The sequence below is a fragment of the Gavia stellata genome, chromosome 1 (assembly GCF_030936135.1).
Source record: "Gavia stellata isolate bGavSte3 chromosome 1, bGavSte3.hap2, whole genome shotgun sequence".
NCBI lineage: Eukaryota > Metazoa > Chordata > Aves > Gaviiformes > Gaviidae > Gavia > Gavia stellata.
Window position 1 is genome coordinate 42127491 of NC_082594.1, and position 23836 is coordinate 42151326.

The following is a 23836-nucleotide window of genomic DNA, read 5'->3' on the forward strand; positions in this document are numbered from 1 at the left end:
AAACGAAAATTACAAAAATTCAGATACCTTAAAAATGTCTTTCTACCAGAAATCAGGAACATCAAAACTCTCATTCTCCCTTCTCATCTCTCCCCAAATCTTTCATCTGGATAAAACTCAAAGGACAGTATGATAAGGTCAGTGCATTGTGTAGTCCTAAAGGAGCTGTGAAGATAGAGAGGTAGATAGATATCTATCCCAGCCAGAACCAGGAAAAAATACAAGTCACCTTCTCAATGGCTCTGTCTAATCACAACTGCAGTGCTACCACATTGGCTAATTTTGATTCCATTTTCCAGGTAGAAAATTGCTTTTGCCTAAGCTTTGCACATGCTTTCCTGTAAGGCCTTGAGGCCCTGTTGCAAACCCAAACATCTTTAAATTACATTTTTTTCCCACAGAATGATAATCTAAGAGTATTTCATCTCTGAAATGTTGTAACGTATGTGACATAAGTATTTTATGACAGTATACATGTGAGATATAGTGCAAATTTTTAAGCCCAAGTTGCTATGTTAAGCTCTTTGATTAGTGCTTAAGTACCTAAATATTACACTAGAATTATTTTTTTCCTAAGAACTAGGTACCCACAGATGAAATCAATGAAAGGTGAAAGAGCTAAAGCTCTTTAAAATTGGTCTGCTTTTATTTACATTTCTGCATTTGGATTTATGAACCCAGTTTGCATTGAAGCAATGCACATAAATGAACGTGAGAAACTCAGAACTGTTTTCCTGCTGTAGAACAAATATAAGCATTTTTAAAGCTTGTAGACTTTGATATAATTTTATTGTTATTATTTTTTCTGTGCCATAAACTAACTGACTTTATTCAGCTCACTGAAAGATATGCACCCAGGAGAGGTAATTCAGTGACATAATGTATCCTTATCTCCCTCCTTGCCCCAGGGCAGAGCATATGGAACAGCACTAGTGGCCATGTCAATGAAACAGGTCATGAGAAAGTGAGCAGGAAAGCAAATGGTTTAAGCTCATATGGAGGTAACAGCTATTCATAGCAATAATCCACTCTGCAGTCATAAACTGAGGGTGCCCAAAGTGCTTGCTAGAACCCCTGAGTTCAGCAGTGGGCCTGTGCCACTCAAATTACCCCTGAGAAAAGGCAGCTGTGCTTCTTCAGGGGGATATACCCCAGCGCCTCACACTGCCACCCCCAGAAAGCTGCCATCCACCTCTCCATTTACTCTGTGTCATCCTTACATTTATGGGCAGTTAGTTAGGTAGTGTTACTTACCTCACACATTCTGCAGATGTTAACACTTTCAGACGTGAACATTGACCCACATAAAACCACAGTAAGTTATTTTTTTCCACCACATAATGACTAGTCTATTTTTTAACTAGTTCTTTATCCTTTTCTGTGTCTTAATCTGGATCTCTGAAGCTTGTAGTTTTAAGCTGAGGCCTGTCATGTAAAACTTGATCAAAGGCTCGCTACAAATCCAAATAAAATATGTTATATGCACAGTCATTATCAACCTTGCCTGTAAAATGAAGATATAGGTACAAAAATCTTGGGCTGTAGCAATGTATTTGCAAGCATTACAATATGATCTGCTACAGAGGGCTATTCTTTTGATGTTTCATTTGTAGTATATATTGTTCCATGAATAAGGTAATCCTTAATAATTTTTACTCTGCAAAGTACAAAATAATGCCGGACTAAGCAAAGTAAAGTATAACATAAAAAGCTGCAGTTTCTCTTTAAAAACAGTGGTCGTTTTAGTTTGGGATTTTTTGTGGTTTTAGGGGGTTTTTTTTGGTTTGATCCTGTATATTTGAGATAAAGAATTTTTTTTTTAAATTTGTTGCCCATTATGGCAATTAGAATTCTTATGTAGACCTACATGTTTTTTAAATTGTCTTGTCACTGGGAATAGTAAAAATTTTGTTTAGAGGACAATAACATATTGTTCTGTGAATCAGGAGGCTCATGTTCTTACTAGTGAGAGAGTACTTGGGTACCCAAGTCAGCTGGAGTCTTTGCATGATTTCTAAATTATCTATGTATTTTTAAAATGTGCCCATCATGTCAGAGAGACATGAAAAGAGTCGCAGAACAGCACAAGTAGAAACTCAGTTCCTCACTGTTGTTTTTAAGCTTCTTACTGCTGTTGACTTCTTTGGTCTATTGTTCTGCAAACTGGCTCAAGGTAGAGCTTTTTGTCAGTGACTGAAAAAGGGCATTGATTTTGGCACTTGCTATTCAGCACAGCAGGGACAAGCATACTATTTGAGGTGGTACTAGCAAGGAAATTACCATTAGCATATCCCAGTTCCTGGACAGATACTTCTTTAGAGTCATTCAATTCCTTTAAAGTACAGTCGTTTGGGAAAGTTTTTCTGTCACTTCATTCCTCTTTGGGTAGCACTATACCATTCCAGAACTGGTAGGTTGGATTTCTGCATTGAGCCTCATATTTCCTGATCATACTAACATGACAGGCATAGCAGAGCTTGGCATCTGTGAAGTCTTTCACAGTGATGTTAGTAGTGATTGTGAATGGCAAAAACTCTCTCCTGCAAAACAAAATCTAATTTACTGGTTCACCCAAGGTTCATAGAATATAAAAGAAAGAAAAAAGAAGAAGAAAAAACCCCTTAATATCTATGAAAACTAGCTACAATGTACTTACTTTTCCCATAATTTCTAAACTTTCCCCACACCAACTAACCCCACAACTGTCTAGAAATAGGATTGCTTTCTCTGTGCTCTGTATGTCTCTTTCCCAACGTTCGCTACAAACTTACTGACTGTCAGCTTCTTCAAGCCTCTAGAGGCTTGATTCATGATTAGGAGGAACACCTTTGGCTACTTTGTAAGAATTTTCCCCATCAAAAATTACGCATTATTACCCCCGTAATAACCCTCACTCCCTTTTCTTGTTAGTATTCTCTACTATCTTATCACATCATACTTAGGTTTTATTCAGTTTCTTTCTAATAGTCAAATTTGCATAGTTCAGTATATGCAAGCAGATAAGATGAAGTTCTTGTTTTTATCAAGATCAATGCAAACAATTTCCTGAGTTTTCATATAGTGTGAGCTGATACACCATGCAAAAATATACTTGGAACTTTATTGTCTCCAAAATGTAAGACAACATATGGTGTAAAAACAATTTTACAATTAAAATTTTTAGGAAAAACTATGATAATTGGCAAGGAAGGGATGGGAAAGAAGAAAAAAAGTTGTTAATTACTACACTTAAGAATGTTGCAGCAGCAGGATGGGTAGCTAGTGAAGGATAACATATTGCTACGGTCTTTCTCTCCCGAATCTTGAGGTAAAGCAAAACAGTAACATTGCAGATACTGAAATTCTTTTCTTGCAGGAAAAAGTGAAAGACTAAAAGATTTCATTATTGCATTGGAGTAGATAGTTAGGAAATTATAGATATTATGAGTTGATGAAGTAAGTACCAGAGCTCTGAAGTATACCTGCCTGTCAGCCCTCAGCTTAAAACTTCAGCTAGATTTTTGAAGCATTGCTTCTACTTTTTACCCTTTTGTATTTCATTCTCTCTCCGCATTTAGTTGTTGATTAGGGATGTTTTCTGTTACTAGGAAGTTATGAATAAAATTTAGAGTTTGTGAAAAGGGCAGCTGGGGAGTAATGTAGTCAGAAGTCAGGGTGAGGATACTGAAAAATGATACTAGGAAGCATAGTGAGATTTATGAAAGAAAGCTTCCTACCACATGGTTTTGCTTCCCCCAAGGACATACTTATCTTGAAGAAACCTGATTACAATAAATTGGTAGGATTCTAAAGAAAAGCCTATATCATGCTTGTTCTCCTTTGTATCATCAATTAGTCCCATGAAGAACCTGTGGCCTTATCATCAACAATGGAGATATACTGTGGACTTGCTTTGAAGACGTAACTAAATGTGCTGACAAGCTTCCTGATAGTAACACCAGGAATCAGTTCCAGTGATGACAAATATCTTTTATTTCAGAACTGGGAAATACTCTCCTGCCTCTAAATTGTGTTTGGCTACCTCTACAGAGAGTGTCCATGAAGTTGGAATTTTGATTAGTTATATGGACTTGATTCTGTATTGCCACTTTCTGTACAGGAGTATTTCTTAAAGTACACACCAAGACAAAATAGTATGCCATCACAGGGGAACAGGGTGGAGTGGCTAAAAGAAAAAACCACACTATCCAGGAACATAAAATCTAAAATTTATTTACTAAGCAGGATAGGTACAGTGGGCGTATAGTAATTTCTATTCTATTACAGGCTGGGGGAAGAGTGGCTGGAAAGCTGCCCTGCAGAAAAGGACCTGGGGGTGTTTATTGACAGCTGGCTGAATAACAGCCAGCATTGTGCCGAGGTGGCCAAGAAGGCCAACGGCATCCTGGCCTGTATCAGAAACAGTGTGGCCAGCAGGAGTAGGGAAGTGATCATGCCCCTGTACTCGATGCTGGTGAGGCCGCACCTCGAATCCTGTGTTCAGTTTTGGGCCCCTCACTACAAGAAGGACATTGAGGTGCTGGAGGGTGTCCAGAGAAGGGTGACGAAGCTGGTGAGGGGTCTGGAGCACATGTCTTATGAGGAGCGGCTGAGAGAACTGGGGCTGTTTAGCCTGGAGAAGAAGAGGCTGAGGGGAGACCTTATCGCTCTCTACAATTACCTGAAAGGAGGCTGCAGAGAGGTGGGTGTTGGTCTCTTCTCCCAAGTGACTAGTGATAGGACAAGAGGAAATGGCCTCAAGTTGCACCAGGGGAGGTTTAGGCTGGATATTAGGAAAAATTTCTTTACGGGGAGAGTGGTGAAGCATTGGAACAGGCTGCCCAGGGAGGTGGTGGAGTCACCCTCCCTGGAGGTGTTCAAGGAATGTGTGGATGTGGCATTGTGGGACATGGTTTAGTGGCCATGGTGGCGTTAGGTTAATGGTTGGACTTGATGATCTGACAGGTCTTTTCCAAGCTTAGTGATTCTGTGATGCTGTGATATCTCAGTTATTAGCCGAGTTAGTGTACCAAAATATGATGATGAGTACATGTTAATTTATCTGTGATTTTAGAGTTCTTGATTTCTGGACTCTGTATTTGTCTTACAGAAATATTGCAGGAAACATTTCTTATAGCTTTCTGAATATAGGAGGCACAGAAATGAGATATTTCTAAGTAATATTGAATTGAATGTAATAGTTTATATATATCTAAGTATTGTACTTCTTAAAATTTCTGGACTTCAGCAGAAGTTTTGTGTGATGGGATTTGAGAGATCAGGCTCTAAAACTTGTAAACTTGAATTTTCCAGATCATGAATCTGTATAAGGCATTGCAGAATCAGAATTATATAGCTTCTCCTGTGCAGAAAGACCACACAATAAAATGTCATCTTTTACACACTGTAGGAACTTGCAGTGGACCTTACTAGACTGAGCAGAGACAGACTAGGTGAAGCCAGGAATGAACTGGCTTCACCTCTAGTGCTAATAAAAGGTGATTTCCAATTACTTGGCCATTCTCATTTTTAAAATTTTCCTCTAAAGAAATTGATCTGAAGTTTTGGTATAATATGAACATTCTTGCTCATGTTATCAAACTTTTTTCCTTATGTTAGTTTCTTTACTAATTTTTCTTTAGTTTCTTTACAAATTAATTAGTTTCCTTACAAATTTTCAAATTGTAATGCATATTAAAAAAATGTGTTTAATCTTAGTGGTAACTTAGCCTAAATGAGTTCAGAATTCCTTTGGGTATATTAAACAGTTCATCAGGTCTATATATATTTTTTTTTTTTCCAGGGAAGAACCTTGCTGATTTATTTAGAATACTCAAAACCAATTGCAATGTCCTTTAATTATTAGGAATACTTAATCTTCTCTAAACCAATATAAGAATGAAAATAATTAAAATAACTGCAGAGAAATTGAGAATAAAGAATATCTATGCTAATTGTAAGACATTTTTAGAAAAAAACTTTTAGGAAATTTACCCACAGTTTTGATATTGTTCTCTGGTTGCTAAAATTATCTGTATTTTTGTTTGGAAATATATAGGAAAGGTATAAAAAACATATATGCTTAAAAACTTTTCCCAAATAGTACAGACTAGAGAATTTGGGAGAGAAAAAAATGTGTGCTTGCTGTTTTATATTTATATAAACTCCATAAGAAGTACTGCCTACATTGTAGCTACACTACAGCAGAATTTAAAACTGTTGTGTAAGAACCTAGTTATTCAAATGAAAAATTAGTGGTTGCAAACTGTTTTTGTAATCGCTACAATGTAATTCTCCTGCCTGGTTTGTGAAAGATTGGCAATATTTTCATGTGTTCCCTTGGAATTAATTTATTAATTAAAAAATTAGGTCAGCTCCACTGACCTAATTAACTCTAATAAAACCAACTAGGTCACAGTTAAGATTCTTCTTTCACATAGGTATTTTCTGTCTCTTTAGTGTCATTTTTAATTTAAGTCTGAAGGAAGAGTACACTTATTTCATGCTCTTTGTATTTTACTGTCTCTGTCACCTGATCTGCTTATTTAAAAAAACGTAAGTCCCACAGCTAACAAAAGGCAGGGACAAAATACTTGAAATGCCAAATCTAGCATCTGTATTATTCGTGTCATTGGTGCTCTCTATGAAAGTATTAGGGAGAACAAAATCTGTGCTAAAGAATGAGAAGAGTCTTATAATCCTCACTGTATTGTCACTGCATCTTTCAGGGAACCAGAAAGGTTACTGGTTTATGTGGGTTGAGCTTCAAGAATTTGTCAACTGTCAGGTTAGGAAGTGTTGATTACACATGTGTTACTGGGTCAGGTTTGTTGCACTGAAGAACCACGTTGTTAAAAAACCACTGTCTGCACTACAGAAAGCAAATAGCAAGTTACTTCATAATTAAATTAAAGCAATGTCTCTATCCAACCATAAAGAGTTTCAGAGCAAGACTGGGTTCATATTTTGTTTTAGGTTTATACTTACAAGAAGCTTGTTGGAACAGGATGTTGAGGTGTGTAAATAGCATTCTTTAGGAAGCTCCAAAGTGTTTACTCTAAGCTATTTGTCTTGGTTTCCACTGTAGTTGGTTAGCGGGGAAAGATAGGCCACCTAGATGGTGCATTATCCAAATTAGGCACCTATTTTAAGAGGGGATAAGTCACGTTACAGGTTTACTTATCTCCACTTCCTGAAAGACCTAAAATAGCTTAGATGAGAAGTCTAATCTTTCAGATAGTTATTGTAAGTTGAGGGCTATAGTAAGTTAATTATTACAGTGAATTAATCATGCTTGTTACAGTCTGACCATAGGCCAGATTGTCTAATAATTCCTCGTCCAGAAGAAATCTATGATAAATAAGGTGAGTAGCAGAATTGCAGAATGTAACACAACAGGAGCCCTGAATAACCCCTGAAGAGAGTGCCCCATGGGAGAACAGGCAATCCAGAAAGACTGAGCTAGGAAGCGTCTTAGTTGTAAGAAGAAATGTTGAAAGAGAGAGAAAATCCTCTAGCTTCCAGAACTCATAAGTATGTCAAAAATTTTTCTGTCAAGTAGTTAGATGACTCAGTTAATTCAAAATAACAAAATAATTATCATCTAGTGTTTATATCTGTTGTGAAAGTAAAAATACCAGCTGAAAAAATGACCTAATGCCCTCATAGCACATATTATATATGCCCTAAATGTTGCTGTTTCCAAAAATTTTACTAGAAGAAAATGAGAAGTTATGGGAATCAATTCCACTGAAAAGCCATTGATGGTAACAATCAATGTCACAGAGCTCCTTGCTTGGCCAAAGATGACTGCAGCACTGCAGCAGCCGTGATCACCTTTTTATATAATGCTTATTGTTAACTACTTTCCTCTTCTAGCATTCATAAAGAGAATTGCGGTGTAAACACTACATTCTGTTTCTTCTGAGAGTACTTAATATAATTAAAACCTCCAATCTAGGAATTGAATAAGATTTTAGCAAACTCTGCTTCAAATTTTTCCACTTTTCTTATCTATTTATTTATATTTATACAGATTTTACTTTGGAAAGAGATATTATAATCAAGTTTAAGTTAATGCATGACTTAATAGCACTAATTCACTAAATAGTAAATATCTATAAACACAATTGAAAAAAAGAAAAGGAACTTTCCTTTTTAGAAATCCAACAAAATATCAATAATCAATAATTTCATAATGAATTGTAGCTCTCTGGAGAGTACCTTGCATGATTCCTTTACCTTTTTTTGCCTAGTAAAGGATAGGTAGAGAATAGTCACTATCATTTAGATGGAAATTTCTGTTCTGTTTATGCAATGCAATCCTGTGACTGTTTATCTTTCCTCCTATTTACCTGTCAGTACATTAGTACATTACAATTCAGACTCTAGCAAGTCGCAAGTGATTGTCCATAAATCATAATAAAATGTGTCACACAACAGCTAGGTTTTAGTGTAATACCTGAGTTATCTGGTGAGACAACATGGACATTTAAATTGTATGTGGTTTTCCATTATCTAAGAAACAAGCTAGTTCTCCAGATAACAACTGGGATACACTTGCAAACACAAAATAAATTAGGGAAGAAACTTTTGTCTTGTAAAATCCTTTATTTCCTTATGAGAAATGGATGCAAAGTATTTTCTGAGCGTAATGGTTTTTAAAGGACAGAAAAGTAGGAAAAATAGTGTAATAATCTCAAGTTATGTTTTATCAACTATAGTTATCTATATGTCTCTGTTTCTAAAAATGTTATTCTTGTTACTATGGAAATTAAATGACTCTTTATTTTAACACTTCTGCATGTGACCTTAGCTCTGTAAAATGAGGACTTGTTATGCTGGAGCAAGTCACAGAATCACAGAATCACTAAGGTTGGAAAAGACCTGTAAGATCATCAAGTCCAACCATAAAAAAAAAAAAAAAACCAAAAAAACCACCCACACACCCACCAAAACAAACAAACAAAAAAAATCAAAACCACCCGCAAACCACAAAACACACCACAACCCACACCAAAAACAACCCACCCACACCACACAGCACCATGCCCATCAAGCCACAGTCTATCATGAATTTACTTGATGTACCTAATAGCAGCTTTAGCAGCAGGATTAGCAAATAAAGTAAAGCAAAACACCAGGAGATGTTACAGAACTTAATGAATTTTAGTCAACAAACAGAAGTTTTACATTTTTTCTTCCCTGTCATTAGTTAGTATATTTTTCTTTGTTTTCTTTGTCATGGAAGAAACTGCTTCTTTCTTATGCAATATAATAAAAATGAAATTTGTATTTTACTTGGAGAAAGACAAAAAATATTCACAAAACCATCCAGTACAGTTACAATGCTACTGGATTTTAGGTTTCTTTTTTATTTAACCAAACTATTAGAAATCAAGTCAGCATTTGTGCACAAACCACTTAAGAACTGGAAAAAATTTGGAAAAGTCTAGGTTACTCAAGGCTTCTTCTGGGGACAGAGAATGCAATAACCAATTGCTTATCCCAGGGAAAAAACAAGCACAACTTGGAAATTTGATAAGCCTATAAATATTCCTGAAATTTTGCTTTTAATGAGATGGATACATTTGCAAGCCTTTATATGCTAAAAACTCAAAGATTCTGGGTGGTTAACTCTTTTACAGAAAAACTGCAGAGATGAGTAATTGCATATCCAGATGACTAAGAAGTATCTTAATTAAGCCATAAGGAACTGGATGTTTCCAGAATTTGTCAGCTATGTTGAAGAAAATTGAATTTGAAACTTGTGTATTGCTGCGCGTGGGAACACTAGCTGCAGAATAGAAATTATGACATCTGTGGCAACATTCTGTCAATATCATACAGATTTAAAATGTAAGGATGGCCTCTGCTCAAGAAGTGTGGTTTACCCAGTATGACTGGGGATCCATAAATTTGTCCCTCACCTGGAGTTGTGTACATAGCTTTTTAGCATGGCAGATACTATCTCCAAGGAGAAAATTCACTTAAAAAACGATAAGAAATATCAGTCCTTTAGAATGATCCTGTTGTATCAGATCAACAGGATAATTAATTATTGAATTGAAAATATTCTGCTGTTCCTTCTGTTTCTTCTGATGTGCAGGGTCTTAACAGTAACCTTTTTTTTTTTTCCAGTAAGAGTGATGAACAGAGTAGCTGAATATTGCAGTTAGATGACTCATTGTAGTGTGCTTAAGGAATTAAGCCTCATTAGAATCTTTTCTCTGACTTTTTTCGTAGCCATAAACTTACCTGTAGTAGACACTACTCTGACTTAATGACCTGAGTAAGAACATTTGGGATTGGTGATTAACTGGGGAAATTTTTTTTCTTTTTTTTTTGTTCATTTTGGACTGAGTAAGACTACACAGCATACCATTCTGCTTCTAGAGTAGACGTCATTAATTTCAGCCCTCTACATGTCAAAAGAAACACTTGTACTTCTTCATTTTGTATTAAAGAGCTACTGTTCCTCAGGTGAGAGTCATCACCTGACTACATGTAGACTGCCGCAGTGAAGACAACAATGAGATAGTGAGTGTATGCTCCCTTTACAATCGGTGAAGAGGAATAGGCAATTGTAGGACATGGGTATAGCATCCAGAAGTACACAATCAGCAGAGATCAGATTGACTGTTTACTAGAAGGTCTTATCTCTCTTCATTGACTATAAATAAGTGACTTTTTCCAGTCTTTTTAAATAACCAGAGTATGATGTGTAAAATTGCTGAGGAGGTTCAAGGGAGAAGGAAGAACAACAGAAATGTATTGCACTAGGCAACAGGATGATTTTCTTCTTAAAAAGCACAGATTCTAAGGATTTGGGATTTATTTTCTTTAAAAGACATGACTGGTCCCTAAGAAGCTACAAACCTGAAATAATATCTATAGCATAGCAACATGTTTCCATTCATAAAGTGGTTCTCAAAGTTTTGAAAATGAAATCCACCTTTGCAGGGTCATGTGTCTTTGTGTGCCACCTTCTGCATACAAATCCAAACTAAACAGTTTTTCCTTCAACACCTTACTTTTAATTAACCAATCACTTCAATTTAAAATGAGTAATTTTATTTCTAGGAAAGATCTTACATTTACTTTTCCGGTTGGATAAAAACCCTAGTAACTACAACCATTTTACCATTTCTCAGCTGAGGTAGCAGCTGATTGGTTCCTGCAGGTTAGCGAATGAAGAAGACACTGCAATTGCATAAGAATGTAAAGAAAGAACCATAAGAACCATTGTATGGTTAAGAACCATATGATGTAAATTAAGGACAATACAGTTTCATACTTCGTCTCTGTTGACAGCAAATAATAGATGCTTTAGAGAAGAGCATTGGAACACAAAGCTGGCATGTAGGAAGCACTAAATATCACTCCTATTAACAAAGATTCCTATTTATGGATGTGTTTTGTTTTTGAACTTATCTGATGACTTTTGTATTTCATATACATTTTTGCCATCTGCTACATTCTATAAAAATCAGTTCCACAATTTAACAATGAATGGTGTGATAAGAATGTCCCTCTTCTTTGTATTTTGAAAACTTGTCTACAAGTGTTTATGTTAAAAGGGTGGCTATTAACTACCTTTAATTGCTGGCACTAGCATTTATTCCTGGGCAGGGGAGTGACCACTGCACTGCTCCTCTGCTTGAAGCTGTTGGAAAAAAGTAATAGCTCCACAAAACATTCTTGTAATTTCAGGTGTTTATAAATAGTTAATATTGTAAACATTGGAAAGTAAGTGTATTTGCACAAGATTCCCATGAAAATACGTGAGGTTTTATTTTTTAAGACCAGATATTAGAAAAAAAACCAGGAAAAAAACCCTCTTTAAAAATTAAAGGGGTTTTAATAAGATTGTTCTTTTGGCCAGATAATAGAAAATTTTATGGGTGGTTGATGAAAGAAAATGTAGAATGAAAGACTGATGAAAGAAAATGCAGAAAATGCAGAAAGTACGGTACTTTTCTATGAGGAATACATTTAGAAATCATGGCCACAGTAGTCTGAAATCACCAATGTAAATTTATAAAAGTAAATAACACTGTTCAAGCTCATGTAAGGAGTTTTTATGTACGCAGTATATAAAGAATACAGCTCACTTATACCATCACTAATAATTTTTTGACAAAAAAGAAATATTTGTTCAAAGAATAATGTAAAAAGATACATAGTTTAATGGTTTTGATTTTCAGTGGCAGAAAAGGAGAAAACATATTGGGTTGGTGTATTGTCACTTTGGCTGAAGCATTGGCAAAAATCTTTGCTCTAGCAATTGCTTTTAATAAATTACTGGCATTATACAGTGAAGTGAAAACAATGTTCATGCTTTTGTCCCTGTTCATCCACCTTACAATACAGAAGCTGTAATTTTTTTCTTCTTGTATTGGGGTGGTTTTCCCTATAGAGGAACTCTAAATCTTTGCTGTCCCATAAATATGTGAACATAAACAGTGATTTATTGCAATTTAGCTCCTGTTTCGGTGGAGGAGGTTTATGGTGCTGAGAAAACTCATTAATCTAATTCACAGCTCATAGTATAAACATAGCCTTTACAATATATAACAGCAGAAATTATGCATGGTTATGATTTAGTGTTTGTGTTTTGGAAGGAGAAAGAAGTGCAAACTTGTTTTGCCACTTCTAGTTTTAATATTCATTGATTAAGTTCAAGAATTAATATGAAACTGCTATAAATAACAATCTATGTGTATTTAGTTTTTGATACAAGTTTCTTTTTTAATATAAAATATTAAAATTCAGAAGCTGTGAGAACAGTGTATTGTGACTCAGAGAAGCAACTTTAAAAAGCCTATTCCAACAGAATTTCTATTAACCTGATCATTTATTATGACAGTAAATCTACTTAAAAGACAGATTTCTGAAGTTGTCTCTTGAACATCTACATAACAGAGAAAAGTAAGAGATTAAGTAACTGTGTTGTAGTAGTGTTAAATTGCTCTTTAGGTCTTACATGCTTAAGTATGCATATTTTATTAGAATTCATATTCTCACTGAAGTGGAAAACCTCAATTTTGAATCAAGAGTAGCTGTTAATATAATAATTTTAATATATTTATATCATGTAATGCTATTAGGAGTTTACCTATGCTTCTACTGAATTTTAAGAGAAACCTGTGATGCTTGAAAAATAGGCATATTTTTGTTAAATGATCAAAAGAACAATCACATTTTGGTGTTTCTATTTTCAGTCACTGGGCAGAAAATCTTAATTATCTAAAGAGATAACACTTATAATTATGAAATCCCAGTATTTTTATATATATTCCGGGTTGTTCCTAATATGTTTCTCATACTTTAACTTTCTATAATATTGTCCACATTATTTTGCAAAATGTATGTAAGTGATGTCATTGGAATGTTGCATGGTTAAATATATTTGGATATGTTACTGTTTATATATAGGAAAATTAAAAATATAGTATCAAGAACTCTTGACCAATCAAATAATACTTCTTTTATAGAGCCATGTTCTCCGTATAAAACACTATTTTAATAGAGAATTCATGAAAATGAACCTTACATAATATTCATGGCTTTAAAATAATACTGTTATGCTATTACTAATAATAATCTTAAAATAATGTATTTTACTGTTCAGGAATTATGAGAAATTTAGGAATCATTACAGTGATGATATTGTAAAACATGACTTTCCTCTCTCATATTGCAAATGAACCTTCAATTTAAATTCACTAAAATTATTATAAAAATTCCTATTGGAAAGATTCTATTATTGAAAGCCTTTAATTCATAAACACTATAATTCCTTCAAACTATAATAAAATATTGCTGACTAGAAACTGGTTTACAAAGAATGTTGATTACTTTTAGTTCAGCTCTCATCTAAGCCATACCACCATTGGTGGTCTCCTTGTGACCAAAATTTAGTTCTACAAGTCATAGCTTGTTTGCATTTATAAGATATGTGGAGGAAAATGATACCTCTTTATGTACTTCTTCACAGTTTTTCCCAATTCTTTTCTTTCGTATGGTGACAGTTTCTGTACAAGAAACTAATTTCAAAGTTTCTACTAATGTAGTACATAGTCCACCAATGTAGCTGTAATATGCCATTTGAATTTAAAATATGTGTATTAATTTACAAAATTAGCTGGTTTTAATTACTTAACTTTCCTTCCAATCTGTGAAAGGAGGAAACAAATAAGAGCTATCTCTTCAACAGTTGTTAAGAAGGAAATACAACGGTGTCTCTAGTGACATTGAAAGAACATAGATATTATTTAAGAATGAATTACTGAAAAAAGAAAAAAAATCAAGAGCTAGAAAACATTTTTATAAGTTATTTAGTGACTTAGACATTTAAAATACTATTTTTTTACCCTCCTACACATTCATGTCTTCATGTGTGCTGAGTAATGTAGTATTCCAAAAGTTAAACAGAGGATGTTTGGATGACTCTGGGTGAAGTTTCTATGCAATGTGAGGACACTGAGGACACATCAGTTCTTGCAAAAAGTTTTAAGTTATGGGATGATTTAACCTGAAATTCAGCAGAATTTGGCAGATAATTTCCCTAGAAACTGGTTTAATTTTCAATATTAAAGCTGAGCAGTGGAATGCGTAAACTGTTTTCCTTGTGTTACTTTTTTTTTACAATATATTTACCAGTCATGAAGAGATGATTAAATATTAAAGGAAACCTTTTAGAATATAACAACAGATGTTTTCATCTACAAAATATTCTAGAATCTATTTATTGGGCTAATAATTTTCCATTTCTTCAAGCAATGGCAGAAAACCCCACTATTGGTTCTGGATAAAAATATACTGAGTTTTGACAGACTCAAGTAATAGAGAGCAGTTGACCATATTGCAGAAGTGTGAATCATAGCAGTGAAATGCTTGGCAATGTATTTTGAAGATTTAAAACATAAGAGCCATATACTGACCCTAATTATATAATCAATAATAATGTATGAACAATGATGTAATAATATTGAGAATTCTGCTATGGAATTACAATACCCTAAGTGAAGCAGTTTAGCTAATAAGAAAATGTTTTCTCAAATGCTGAATCTACTGAGTGAACAATCAAAACTGAACACTGGCACATTTCAGAGAAGGGATTTATATAAAGCAAGCCAGTCTAAATCTAAAAAGCTTAAGGATGTATTTAAATATTGTAATATCCATAAATCCATAAATAAACCCATATAGTGTTATACAAATCTGCAAGTACTTTTCCCTAATACCTGAAAATCGAAAGAAGACAATTCACTTACAGCTTTGGTAAATTGGGCTTAATTATTCAAACCTGAAGATAAATGGTTACAATCAGATGGAGGACATTTGTATGACAGGGTTATTTCCTGTCTAGACTAAGTTTAATCATAGCAAGTAACATTTCATGTAATCCTACTGAAATCTATTCCCATCATTCACTAATTCAGTAGTGAAAATACTCAAGATGAAGAAAATTTAGAGCATATATTCCAATAGCATATTTCAATGTTCTATTTATCAATGTCTCTCATATATACTGTCTCTCATAGTATCCTCTGGACAAAATATCCAGCACACAGCTAGACAAGTCCATAATATGCTGGGTGAGCAATTAGCTGGTGGTTTGGGCTCAAAGAGTTGTCGTAAATGGGGTTACATCAGGCTGGCGGCCAATCACCAGTGGGGTTCCGAGGGCTCAATTTTAGGGCCAGTGCTCTTTAATGTTTTTATAAACGATCTGGATGCAGGAACTGAATGTATATTAAGTAAGTTCACTGATGATACTAAATTAGGAGGAGCTGTGGACTCCCTGAGGGTAGAGAGGCCTTACAGAGAGATCTGGATAGACTAGAGAGCTGGGCAATCACCAACCATATGAAATTTAACAAGAGCAAGTGCAAGATTCTCCACCTGGGGTGGGGTAATCCCAGTTATACGTACAAACTGGGGGATGAGAGGCTGGAGAGCAGCCCCGCAGGAAGAGATCTGGGGGTTTGGGTTGATGGCAAGTTGAATACGAGTCAACAGTGTGCCCTGGCAGCAAAAAGGGCCAACCATGTCCTGGGATGCATCAAGCACAGCATAGCTAGCCAGTGGAGGAAGGTGATTGTCCCACTCTACACTGCACTGGTGCGGCCCCACCTTGAGTACTGTGTGCAGTTTTGGCCGCCTCAATATAAAGACATCAGACTCTTAGAGTGTGTCCAGAGGAGGGTGACCAAACTGGTGAAAGGTCTCAAGGTCAAGATTTACGAGGAGTAGCTGAGGTCACTTGGCTTATTCAGCTTGGAAAAGAGAAGGCTGAGGAGTGACCTCGTTGCAGTTTACTGCTTCCTCAACGTGGGCAGTGGAGGGGGACGTGCTGATCTCTCTCTAGTCACCAGTGATAGGACACGAGGAAATGATATGAAGCTGCATCAGGGGAAGTTCAGACTGAATATTAGGAAAATGTTCTTCACTGAGAGGGCGGTCGGTCCCTGGAACAGGCTACTCAGGGAAGTGATGATGGCACCAAGCCTGTCAGAATTCAAGGAGCATCTGGACGATGCTCTTAGACATATGGTTTAGTTTTAGGTAATCCTGTGAGGAGCGGGGAGTTGGACTTGATCCTTATGGGTCCCTTCCAACTGGAGATACTCTATGATTCTATAATGTCTTATGTACATTATCCTACTGGTTACAGTAATAATTTGACTGATAAAATTAAAAATATACTAATGAGTATGCTCTACTAATGTGTATTTGTAATTGTGCTTTCTGGTATTTTTTGAAAAGAATATCTGATTTTAATATTGTATGGGTTATTTTGGTTTTTTGGTTTTTTTTAAATTGTCTTCCTAAATCAGGTGAAATATCAAACTAGAAGAGCAATGAAGCTGGTGAAGGGTCTAGAGGAGCAGCAGGTCTTATAAGGAGCAACTGAGGGAACGGGGGTTGTTTAGCCTGGAGAAAAGGAGGCTCAGGGGAGACCTTCTCACTCTCTACAGCTGCCTGAAAGAAGGCTGTAGAGAGGTGGGTGTTGGTCTCTTTTCCCAAGTAACAAGTGACAGAATGAGAGGAAATGGCCTTAAGTTGTGCCAGGGGAGGTTTATACTGGATATTAGGAAAAAATTCTTTACCAAAAGTGTTGTCAAGTACTGGAAGAGGCTGCCCAGGGACGTGGTTGAGTGTCCATCCCTGGAGGATTTAAAAGAAATGTAGATGTGGCACTCAGGGACATGGTTTAATGGTGGACTTATCAGGGTTAGGCTTATGATTGGACTCAGTGACCTTAAAGGTCTTTTCCAACCTGAACGGTTCTATGAGTCTATGATTACTATATGACAAGCTTCACAGAAATAGTGAACAGTTTGTGAAGACAGATATTACATGGTAAAAGAATATCTGAAATCAGTCTACTAGTTAATATTTTTATTAAAATGTCTATGATGGGATAAGAATGCTTAAGTAATAAAATGAAGATCAAATTAGTAAGAAATAAAAATACGATTATATTCTTTTTAGAGGGACCACATTTTGAAAACTTTTCTCTATGAACAAACCCCATTATTCACTTCTCCATAGGAGATAACTTATTCTCTCATTCCATTTTTATTAAGTAAGCCCAGATATCTCTTTCCAGAGAACAATTGAAAAAGTTTTTTTCTGGGTTATTTCCCTATAAGCAAACAAGAGTACAGTGAACACTCATTCCATCTAAAGTATGCTGATTTACTGAACTCTTTAGCATTACACTGATTGTCACATAGAATCTGTCCTTAGAAATATTTTCTACTGAAAGCAACATGGGTGTGTGACACTTATGTTATACCCACCCCTTACAAAAATTAAAATACTTGACAGTAATTTTTGATGGACTCAAAAGTTCCACCAAAGAAACACATCATCAACATGTTTTTTTGAATCATGATATTCATATATCCTAAGAAAGGCACACTGTGGGCTTAACTGAACAGCATCTAAGAGTAATTCTGAGGGATCACCAACTGTGTCTTCACAGCTCTAGTTCTAGGTGGGAACATCGTGTAGGAGAACAGATTCATCTTTTAAATGTGTCTAAGTCACTTCACTAAATAAAGACCCCAGATCACTCTAGCTCTGAATATTCCACTAGAAATGGATACACCTGGGGCATCATCGCAATTATTTTAGGCCAACACGGACTGCTATTAGGACATTCTGATTATTTCATTCAGAATCTCATTGAAAGGTTGAGATGACAATCAATACTGAGTCTGTATGGTCCCGTTTCTGTCCTTTCAGTATCTGAAGGCCACTTTTCATGCATTTTTCTTCTCCTAGAGATTAATTCTTAAATCATCTTTCAACAATTTGCAAGGAGTGAGATTCACTTCATGTACTCCTAGACAGGTAGACATTAGTCTAAGCTAGGTGTATAAACCTCCCCAAGAAGGGGGATAAATACCTCCAGAGGAGCATTCAACCTAACTGAAGACAGATGTATAAGCCAAAGCAGATGACTGTTCTTGTTTCTGCATCTCTGGTGCACAATCCTGACCTCAAGCTACATACCTGATACTATTTCAGTGATCCAGCCTCAGTATAGTTCAAATTAAGTGCTTCAAACTTCCTGAGCTCCCTCATTACTTCCTCATGCTCTTTCAGATCTTTTCCAAGCCACAGTTATATCCTCCTACATTTTTCCAATATAATTTGGCAGAAAGAAACATAGAAGCAGAAAACACCTTCTTAATTATTTCTACTTTTTATTAAAGCAACTGAGAATCACAAGCAAGCTGTCAGCTTCCTCTCCTTTCATGAGTTAGAGATTCACCAGTATTTCAGGCTGAACTGAATTCTTCCTTCTCCATCTTGGCAGTAAGTAACTGCAATGGAAGATTCTGCAAAGGATACATTCTGCTTTGAGATAAGCTCCTCTTCGCGTGCCATGTAGTCGCATTGAGAAGGTATGAGTCCACCAGACCACACTTACTGTACCTTGGAGAATTATTATGGAAGGGACTGTTGATCTGCTCAAGGGTAGGAAGGCTCTGCAGAGGGATCTGGACAGGCTGGATCGATGGGCTGAGGCCAATTGTATGAGGTTCAACAAGGCCAAGAGCCCGGTCCTGCACTTGGGTCACAACAACCCCATGCAGTGCTACAGGCTTGGGGATGACTGGCTGGAAAGCTGCCCCGCAGAAAAGGACCTGGGGGTGTTGATTGACAGCCGGCTGAATATGAGCCAGCAGTGTGCCCAGGTGGCCAAGAAGGCCAACGGCATCCTGGCCTGGATCAGAAATAGTGTGGCCGGCACGACTAGGGAAGTGATCGTGCCCCTGTACTCTGCGCTGGTGAGGCCGCACCTCGAATACTGTGTTCAGTTTTGGGCCCCTCACTACAAGAAGGACATTGAGGTGCTGGAGCGTGTCCAGAGAAGGGCGACGAAGCTGGTGAGGGGTCTGGAGCACAAGTCTTATGAGGAGTGGCTGAGGGAACTGGGGTTGTTCAGCCTGGAGAAGAGGAGGCTGAGGGGAGACCTCATCACTCTCTACAGTTACCTGAAAGGAGGTTGCAGAGAGGTGTGTGCTGGTCTCTTCTCCCAAGTGACTAGTGACAGAACAAAAGGAAATGGCCTCAAGTTGTGCCAGGGGAGGTTTAGGCTGGATATTAGGAAAAATTCCTTTATGGAGAGAGTGGTGAAGCATTGGAACAAGCTGCCCAGGGAGGTGGTGGAGTCACCCTCACTGGAGGTGTTCAAGGAATGTGTGGACGTGGCATTGTGGGACATGGTTTAGTGGGCATGGTGGTGTTGGTTTGATGGTTGGACTTGATGATCTTACAGGTCTTTTCCAACCTTAGGGATTCTGTGTGATTCTCTGTGTGACATTTTTGTCCCATTAACAATAGACCAGTAGTTGGTAATGCTCCAGTGACTCAGTCAATCTTCCAGAAGATATGAAAGACCTTCCTTGAACAGGTCAGTCATGTTAGAATATAGGACAGGAATATATGCTTGTGCAGTCACTATTTCCACACATTGTCTGAAAGATTTCACAATGTGTGTATTTCTACACAATATGATCACAATAAGCCTACTTGTAATATTGGGGAAAGGATAATCCCATGTAAAGATTCTCCTACTGGAAGTAGGAATCTTCTTCATCTTTCCATCATGAGTCCAAAAGCAGATGCAGCCTTGATCTAGATAAGGGCTGGTACAACAACAGGAACTGCAACTTCATCTCACGATGCAAGAGTGTGCACCACCTCTGCTTCTGGTAATTTGGTAGGGATGGTAATAATGAGGCAGACAAACTTGAGTTGTTTCTGTTCCTTTGAATTCTTGGATGCAAAGCACTCATTTTCATACTGGAGAAGTGCTGGCTTCTTGTGAAGAACCTGCTTCCACCACAGGAATGCAAGAGTTTTCAGACTACATAGCTACATCTCTAAGGTGTAAGAATAGCTTTGCAGTTTGACTCCTGCTGCTGTTTCTTGATTAAGATAAGAGTGTATCAGTGTCTTTTTGTTGGAGACCAAGAAGCTGTAATGGACAATAGTCTATCTATCTCCAAGATCCCTGCTGTCACCCTTGAAGAGAAAGTTGGGATTCAGCAATAAACTCCCAGCCTTCTCAAATTAATTTTCTGCTTCAGAATAGAAGTTGGTAGCATTACTGGGACATATGTAACTAGTTGTTTACTCTTGACATTGTAGTCCTACATATTGCTAATGGTAGCAAGATGTGCATTGCATGTCAGGATATTTCTTCACCTGCCTACCTTGTTCCCTCTCTCATCCATTATCTTTGTTTCTCCTCTTTTCACCCTTGGATAGCTGATCTCCATGAAGAGAGAAGCCCATATATCTCATTATTTCACATTTTCCTCCTCACAGATGGTAACCCCACCTGCAGATCTGCCCTTTTCATGTCATTACTAACTTCATGCCCTGTTTAAACTCCGTTATGTTTGCAACCAGGTCACCTGCTGAGGGAATGGCTACTTCTGACAAGACCCAATCTCCTATTGAGCAAATGAGCTACAGACACAGAGGCCCAATTATTATTAAGTGTTAGCATAATTGTAATTATAAGTAGAGTGTTTCATTATAATACAGCTGTTGAGGCTTTAATGCATCCCTGTAATGTGCTTTATTAATAAGCTGTATAGAACTGCTGACTTTACAATTTTCTGGATCACATTTATGATAACAAAAGAGGTTATGAAAATGAATTCACTATGGGAGCCCTACTGTGTTAGTTACTATGATTCACAAGTTTATTATGGTAATAAAGCAACATGATACAATAATGTTGGGAACTGAAATACACTGATGATTCTTCATATTGTTCCAAAAACATTATGCAGAAGTGGTAAAAAGTGTTATGACTTGCAGATAGTCAAATGTAGCAGATGTCACACTACTGAATAAAAGTGAGAGAGACAATACTGTTAGCCCCTGCACTGTTTGCTGCTTCCTCCTAAGTCTTCCAAAGTGAAGAGAATGTTTAAGTTGGTTGGTTGGTTTGTTGGCAGAAAAAGATGATTTTTATTAATTCTTACCAGTTTCTAAATTAATATTTGAGTGAGGAACTTTGTGATCTTATCTTCACTAGATGTTTTCTATGCAAATTTATTGACAGTTGATAAACAGGTCTCTGGAGCAAAGGACAAGTTTTTGAATGCAATGTTCCTACTAGTCTTAAATGTATTTTCAAGCTAACTGTTGGCCAGTTAAAATTGCTCAGGGTAAACCTAACTCCAGTGGCTTTGAGAAAATAAGAATAAGACAGATCAGAAAAACAAGGGAGATTTATGACACTCCTCCCTGTTTTTAAATAATGGCAGAGTCACTGTCCTGGATAAACATTTTTATATGATGTCATCACATACTATGTTTGATTCACTCTAAGCAGGGTTCCAGCAAGACTTACTCCAGCTGAGTTAGGATTACTTAGAAATGGGTGGCACTCTTTAGATATTAATTTTGACTAATCTGGGTATAATTGCATTGCAAACAAGAGAGCACCAAGGAAATCACTGTACCCTTATTGCCTATGCTGCTTAATAGTTAACTGCATCTTTGATTTTTGCTTTCAGTCTTTTTGACTACTTTACTCGAAGAAAAATTTCCTCTGAAGGGCATCATTGTTAAGGACTGTGGACACAAATCAGTATGTTACACTTAGCATGAGGACCAAGTTTTGGGCTCTGGTTCTCTTTTGTTCAGCAATGTAGAACTATGCACATATATCCACCTGTGTTTATATAGATATATAGTCTTCATATAAAAAATACATTTTTACATTAAGAGATCACATACGTTAATTTTAGTGCTGTAGACCTGTATACAGTGGGCAGAGGAATAGTAGTAAATTACTCTTGTAGCAAAGCTGTGCTGTGACTCTCATAAAGTATGTCACATTAGTGAAAACAGGAGTGTGCAATATGCATTAAATGTACTGCAGCATGATAAGAATGATCACAATCAGGAAAAAATTCTCATTTAAAATGAGATTAAACTAATGAATGCCAAAATTATAAAAATATGATGTCTGTCTCAGAATACAAGAGCAGTGAAGACATTTGATGAAATTAAAGGTAGCATATTCAAAAATGATGAAAATTGTTACTTTGTCATAAACTGTATGGCACTTATTGCTATAGGAAATCTGCAAAGCCAAGAAAAGAAATGAAAATGGAGTATTTACCTGCAGGTAGTGGTAGACATAGAATCTGGTGTCCCTAAAAGCCACCTAAAATACAAGGAGAAACCTAGTCCACCTATCTTACAGGACTGCTTAACACAATGTGACAAACAGGATGTGTGGCCTATTAGATATGCCTTAAACAAGCCGTTTTTGCAAGTCAGTGGGAAACAGTGAAGTGGCAAGCTTTGCGGAGGAAGGGCAGTGTTGTCTCCTACCTTAACTCCCCCATTTTGACTTAAGAGGCATGCGCAAGGAAAAGGTCACATTATGGTGACAACCATAGGAGGGGTAAATCTACCACCAGGACACGCCACACCTCCAGACTCATTTCAAGAACATTTGAAGTAGTCAAAAGGTACTCATTTCAAGAACATTCAAGTACTACAAGTAAATAGTGTGCCTGCATGTCAAGACTCCGCCTGAAGGGAGGATCCCAAGAAGAAAAAGACTGTAAAAGACACAAGGATGGACTGAGCGATGGCGCTCCACCATCCAGGAACCACGAACCAGACACTATGCAGGATAAGACATTTCTGAAACCTAGGGTGGTGATATCTCTCTTTCTTTTCTATTTCTCTTTTTCTCTTGCCTATTCTTACTCTTCCTTCTTCTTCCTTTTAACCCTCGTTTGAGAATTATATGACTATACAGGTAGTTAGGGATATTTTGTAACTTTTGTCTACAACCAATAAAGGATTTTCTGATGAATTTCCTGGTCGCTTGGTGTCAATCTCACCTTTATTTGTCCGTGGGGGATCATGAAACGTAAACACAACTTTTTCTTTAACCCAGGACTTTAAGACTTGGGTCATGACACACAGTAAGTACTTTAATTCATTAGACATCTACTTGAGCATCTAGTTTTCATTATTCTGTAAATACCTTACATACTTAATTCTGTTTGCCAACACATGCTTGAGATGTGTTTTGTGCTGAGATGGGCAATTTTTGTCCAATTGTAAAATTTAACTTCAAAATACAGTTAGATGGCCCTTAAACAAAAAGGGTTCTGAGAGCAAATTTGAAGCCATCAGTCTTTTTTGTACTCAGCTGTATGTACTATTAATTAGGTTCTCTTCTCTGGTTGGTCTTACAGTGCTTGCATGCTAGGCTTCACAGTGGCCTGAAGTTCATCAGAGAGAGGAAAAGCAATATTCCATGTAATTGTGGTTGCAACCCACC